The sequence below is a fragment of the Rattus norvegicus genome, chromosome 1 (assembly GCF_021556685.1).
Source record: "Rattus norvegicus strain SHRSP/BbbUtx chromosome 1, alternate assembly SHRSP_T2T, whole genome shotgun sequence".
In the NCBI taxonomy this organism is placed as follows: Eukaryota; Metazoa; Chordata; class Mammalia; order Rodentia; family Muridae; genus Rattus; species Rattus norvegicus.
In genome coordinates this window covers 208,495,093-208,501,543 of record NC_141534.1, presented here as the reverse complement: position 1 = coordinate 208,501,543, position 6,451 = coordinate 208,495,093, and positions in this window count along the sequence as shown.

Genomic DNA, 6,451 nt, shown 5'->3' with positions numbered 1-6,451 from the left:
CTCCATTTAGTTTAATGTTAGCAACTGGTTTGCTGTATATGGCTTTTACTATGTTTAGGTATGGGCCTTGAATACCTATTCTTTCCAGGACTTTTATCATGAAGGGGTGTTGAATTTTGTCAAATGCTTTCTCAGCATCTAATGAAATGATCATGTGGTTTTGTTCTTTCAGTTTGTTTATATGATGGATCACGTTGATGGTTTTCCGTATATTAAACCATCCCTGCATGCCTGGGATGAAGCCTACTTGATCATGGTGGATGATTGTTTTGATGTGCTCTTGAATTCGGTTTGCCAGAATTTTATTGAGTATTTTTGCGTCGATATTCATAAGGGAAATTGGTCTGAAGTTCTCTTTCTTTGTTGTGTCTTTGTGTGGTTTAGGTATAAGAGTAATTGTGGCTTCGTAGAAGGAATTCGGTAGTGCTCCATCTGTTACAATTTTGTGGAATTGTTTGGATAATATTGGTATGAGGTCTTCTATGAAGGTTTGGTAGAATTCTGCACTAAACCCGTCTGGACCTGGGCTCTTTTTGGTTGGGAGACCTTTAATGACTGCTTCTATTTCCTTAGGAGTTATGGGGTTGTTTAACTGGTTTATCTGTTCCTGATTTACCTTCGGTACCTGGTATCTGTCTAGGAAATTATCCATTTCCTGAAGATTTTCAAGTTTTGTTGAATATAGGTTTTTATAGTAAGATCTGATGATTTTTTGAATTTCCCCTGAATCTGTTGTTATGTCTCCCTTTTCATTTCTGATTTTGTTAATTTGGACGCACTCTCTGTGTCCTCTCGTTAGTCTGGCTAAGGGTTTAATCTATCTTGTTGATTTTCTCAAAGAACCAACTTTTGGTTCTGTTGATTCTTTCTATGGTCCTTTTTGTTTCTACTTGGTTGATTTCAGCTCTGAGTTTGATTATTTCCTGCCTTCTACTCCTCCTGGGTGTATTTGCTTCTTTTTGTTCTAGAGCTTTTAGGTGTGCTGTCAAGCTGCTGACATATGCTCTTTCCTGTTTCTTTCTGCAGGCACTCAGCGCTATGAGTTTTCCTCTTAGCACAGCTTTCATTGTGTCCCAATAAGTTTGGGTATGTTGTATCTTCATTTTCATTAAATTCTAAAAAGTTTTTAATTTCTTTCTTTATTTCTTTCTTGACCAGGTTATCATTGAGTAGAGCATTGTTCAATTTCCACGTATATGTGGGCATTCTTCCCTTATTGTTATTGAAGACCAGGTTTAGGCCATGGTGGTCCGATAGCACGCATGGGATTATTTCTATCTTTCTTTTTTTTTTTTATTAACTTGAGTATTTCTTATATATATTTCAAGTGTTATTCCCTTTCCCGGTTTCCGGGCAAAATCCCCCTCCCCCCTCCCCTTCCTTATGGGTGTTCCCCTCCCAACCCTCCCCCCATTGCCGCCCTCCCCCCCAATAGTCTAGTTCACTGGGGGTTCAGTCTTAGCAGGACCCAGGGCTTCCCCTTCCACTGGTGCTCTTACTAGGATATTCATTGCTACCTATGGGGTCAGAGTCCAGGGTCAGTCCATATATAGTCTTTAGGTAGTGGCTTAGTCCCTGGAAGCTCTGGTTGCTTGACATTGTTGTACTTTTGGGGTCTCAAGCCCCTTCAAGCTCTTCCAGTTCTTTCTCTGATTCCTTCAACGGGGGACCTATTCTCAGCTCAGTGGTTTGCTGCTGGCATTCGCCTCTGTATTTGCTGTATTCTGGCTGTGTCTCTCAGGAGCGATCTACATCCGGCTCCTGTCGGTCTGCACTTCTTTGCTTCATCCATCTTGTCCAATTGGGTGGCTGTATATGTATGGGCCACCTGTGGGGCAGGCTCTGAATGGGTGTTCCTTCAGTCTCTGTTTTAATCTTTGCCTCTCCCTTCCCAGCCAAGGGTATTCTTTTTCCTCATTTAAAGAAGGAGTGAAGCATTCACATTTTGATCATCCGTCTTGAGTTTCGTTTGTTCTAGGGATCTAGGGTAATTCAAGCATTTGGGCTAATAGCCACTTATCAATGAGTGCATACCATGTATGTCTTTCTCTGATTGGGTTAGCTCACTCAGGATGATATTTTCCAGTTCCAACCATTTGCCTACGAATTTCATAGACTCGTTGTTTTTGATAGCTGAGTAATATTCCATTGTGTAGATGTACCACATTTTCTGTATCCATTCCTCTGTTGAAGGGCATCTCGGTTCTTTCCATTTTCTGGCTATTATAAATAAGGCTGCGATGAACATAGTGGAGCACGTGTCTCTTTTATATGTTGAGGCATCTTTTGGGTATATGCCCAAGAGAGGTATAGCTGGATCCTCAGGCAGTTCAATGTCCAATTTTCTGAGGAACCTCCAGACTGATTTCCAGAATGGTTTTACCAGTCTGCAATCCCACCAACAATGGAGGAGTGTTCCTCTTTCTCCACATCCTCGCCAGCATCTGCTGTCACCTGAGTTTTTGATCTTAGCCATTCTCACTGGTGTGAGGTGAAATCTCAGGGTTGTTTTGATTTGCATTTCCCTATGACTAAAGATGTTGAACATTTCTTTAGGTGTTTCTCAGCCATTCGGCATTCCTCAGCTGTGAATTCTTTGTTTAGCTCTGAACCCCATTTTTTAATAGGGTTATTTGTTTCCCTGCGGTCTAACTTCTTGAGTTCTTTGTATATTTTGGATATAAGGCCTCTATCTGTTGTAGGATTGGTAAAGATCTTTTCCCAATCTGTTGGTTGCCGTTTTGTCCTAACCACCGTGTCCTTTGCCTTACAGAAGCTTTGCAGTTTTATGAGAACCCATTTGTCGATTCTTGATCTTAGAGCATAAGCCATTGGTGTTTTGTTCAGGAAATTTTTTCCAGTGCCCATGTGTTCCAGATGCTTCCCTAGTTTTTCTTCTATTAGTTTTAGTGTGTCTGGTTTGATGTGGAGGTCCTTGATCCACTTGGACTTAAGCTTTGTACAGGGTGATAAGCATGGATCGATCTGCATTCTTCTGCATGTTGTCCTCCAGTTGAACCAGCACCATTTGCTGAAAATGCTATCTTTTTTCCATTGGATGGTTTTGGCTCCTTTGTCAAAAATCAAGTGACCATAGGTGTGTGGGTTCATTTCTGGGTCTTCAATTCTATTCCATTGATCTATCTGTCTGTCTCTGTACCAATACCATGCAGTTTTTATCACTATTGCTCTGTAATACTGCTTGAGTTCAGGGATAGTGATTCCCCCTGAAGTCCTTTTATTGTTGAGGATAGCTTTAGCTATCTTGGGTTTTTTGTTATTCCTGATGAATTTGCAAATTGTTCTGTCTAACTCTTTGAAGAATTGGATTGGTATTTTGATGGGGATTGCATTGAATCTGTAGATTGCTTTTGGTAAAATGGCCATTTTTACTATATTAATCCTGCCAATCCATGAGCATGGGAGATCTTTCCATCTTCTGAGGTCTTCTTCAATTTCTTTCCTCAGTGTCTTGAAGTTCTTATTGTACAGATCTTTTACTTGCTTGGTTAAAGTCACACAGAGGTACTTTATATTATTTGGGTCTATTATGAAGGGTGTCGTTTCCCTAATTTCATTCTCGGCTTGTTTCTCTTTTGTATAGAGGAAGGCAACTGATTTATTTGAGTTAATTTTATACCCAGCCACTTTGCTGAAGTTGTTTATCAGCTTTAGTAGTTCTCTGGTGGAACTTTTGGGATCACTTAAATATACTATCATGTCATCTGCAAATAGTGATATTTTGACTTCTTCTTTTCCGATCTGTATCCCCTTGATCTCCTTTGTTGTCTGATTGCTCTGGCTAGAACTTCAAGAACTATATTGAATAAGTAGGGAGAGAGTGGGCAGCCTTGTCTAGTCCCTGATTTTAGTGGGATTGCTTCGAGTTTCTCCCCATTTAGTTTAATGTTAGCAACTGGTTTGCTGTATATGGCTTTTACTATGTTTAGGTATGGGCCTTGAATTCCTATTCTTTCCAGGACTTTTATCATGAAGGGGTGTTGAATTTTGTCAAATGCTTTCTCAGCATCTAATGAAATGATCATGTGGTTTTGTTCTTTCAGTTTGTTTATATGATGGATCACGTTGATGGTTTTCCGTATATTAAACCATCCCTGCATGCCTGGGATGAAGCCTACTTGATCATGGTGGATGATTGTTTTGATGTGCTCTTGAATTCGGTTTGCCAGAATTTTATTGAGTATTTTTGCGTCGATATTCATAAGGGAAATTGGTCTGAAGTTCTCTTTCTTTGTTGTGTCTTTGTGTGGTTTAGGTATAAGAGTAATTGTGGCTTCGTAGAAGGAATTCGGTAGTGCTCCATCTGTTTCAATTTTGTGGAATAGTTTGGATAATATTGGTATGAGGTCTTCTAGGAAGGTTTGATAGAATTCTGCACTAAACCCGTCTGGACCTGGGCTCTTTTTGGTTGGGAGACCTTTAATGACTGCTTCTATTTCCTTAGGAGTTATGGGGTTGTTTAACTGGTTTATCTGTTCCTGATTTAACTTCGATACCTGGTATCTGTCTAGGAAATTGTCCATTTCCTGAAGATTTTCAAATTTTGTTGAATATAGGTTTTTATAGTAAGATATGATGATTTTTTGAATTTCCTCTGAATCTGTAGTTATCTCTCCCTTTTCATTTCTGATTTTGTTAATTTGGACGCACTCTCTGTGTCCTCTCGTTAGTCTGGCTAAGGGTTTATCTATCTTGTTGATTTTCTCAAAGAACCAACTTTTGGTTCTGTTGATTCTTTCTATGGTCCTTTTTGTTTCTACTTGGTTGATTTCAGCTCTGAGTTTGATTATTTCCTGCCTTCTAATCCTCCTGGGTGTATTTGCTTCTTTTTGTTCTAGAGCTTTTAGGTGTGCTGTCAAGCTGCTGACATATGCTCTTTCCTGTTTCTTTCTGCAGGCACTCAGCGCTATGAGTTTTCCTCTTAGCACAGCTTTCATTGTGTCCCAATAAGTTTGGGTATGTTGTATCTTCATTTTCATTAAATTCTAAAAAGTTTTTAATTTCTTTCTTTATTTCTTCCTTGACCAGGTTATCATTGAGTAGAGCATTGTTCAATTTCCACGTATATGTGGGCATTCTTCCCTTATTGTTATTGAAGACCAGTTTTAGGCCGTGGTGGTCCGATAGCATGCATGGGATTATCTCTATCTTTCTGTACCTGTTGAGGTCCGTTTTTTGACCAATTATATGGTCAATTTTGGAGAAAGTACCATGAGGATCTGAGAAGAAGGTATATCCTTTTGCTTTAGGATAGAATGTTCTATAAATATCCGTTAAGTCCATTTGGCTCATGACTTCTCTTAGTCTGTCGACATCACTGTTTAATTTCTGTTTCCATGATCTGTCCATTGATGAGAGTGGGGTGTTGAAATCTCCCACTATTATTGTGTGAGGTGCAATGTGTGTTTTGAGCTTCAGTAAGGTTTCTTTTACGTATATAGGTGCCCTTGTATTTGGGGCATAGATATTTAGGATTGAGAGTTCTTCTTGGTGGATTTTTCCTTTGATGAATATGAAGTGTCCTTCCTTATCTTTTTTGATGACTTTTAGTTGGAAATTGATTTTATTTGATATTAGAATGGCTACTCCAGCTTGTTTCTTCTGACCATTTGCTTGGAAAGTTGTTTTCCAGTCTTTCACTCTGAGATAGTGTCTGTCTTTGTCTCTGAGGTGTGTTTCCTGTAGGCAGCAGAATGCAGGGTCCTCGTTGCATATCCAGTTTGTTAATCTATGTCTTTTTATTGGGGAGTTGAGGCCATTGATATTGAGAGATATTAAGGAATAGTGATTATTGCTTCCCTTTATATTCATATTTGGATGTGAGGTTATGTTTGTGTGCTTTCATTCTCTTTGTTTTGTTGCCAAGACGATTAGTTTCTTGCTTCTTCTAGGGTATAGCTTGTCTCCTTATGTTGGGCTTTACCATTTATTATCCTTTGTAGTGCTGGATTTGTAGAAAGATATTGTGTAAATTTGGTTTTGTCATGGAATATCTTGGTTTCTCCATCTATGTTAATTGAGAGTTTTGCTGGATACAGTAACCTGGGCTGGCATTTGTGTTCTCTTACGGTCTGTATGACATCAGTCCAGGATCTTCTGGCCTTCATAGTTTTTGGCGAGAAGTCTGGTGTCATTCTGATACGTCTCCCTTTATATGTTACTTGACCTTTTTCCCTTACTGCTTTTAATATTCTTTCTTTATTTTGTGCGTTTGGTGTTTTGACAATTATGTGACGGGAGGTGTTTCTTTTCTGGTCCAATCTATTTGGAGTTCTGTAGGCTTCTTGTATGTCTATGGGTATCTCTTTTTTTAGGTTAGGGAAGTTTTCTTCTATGATTTTGTTGAAGATATTTACTGGTCCTTTGAACTGGGAGTCTTCACTCTCTTCTATACCTATTATCCTTAGGTTTGATCTTCTCATTGAGTCCT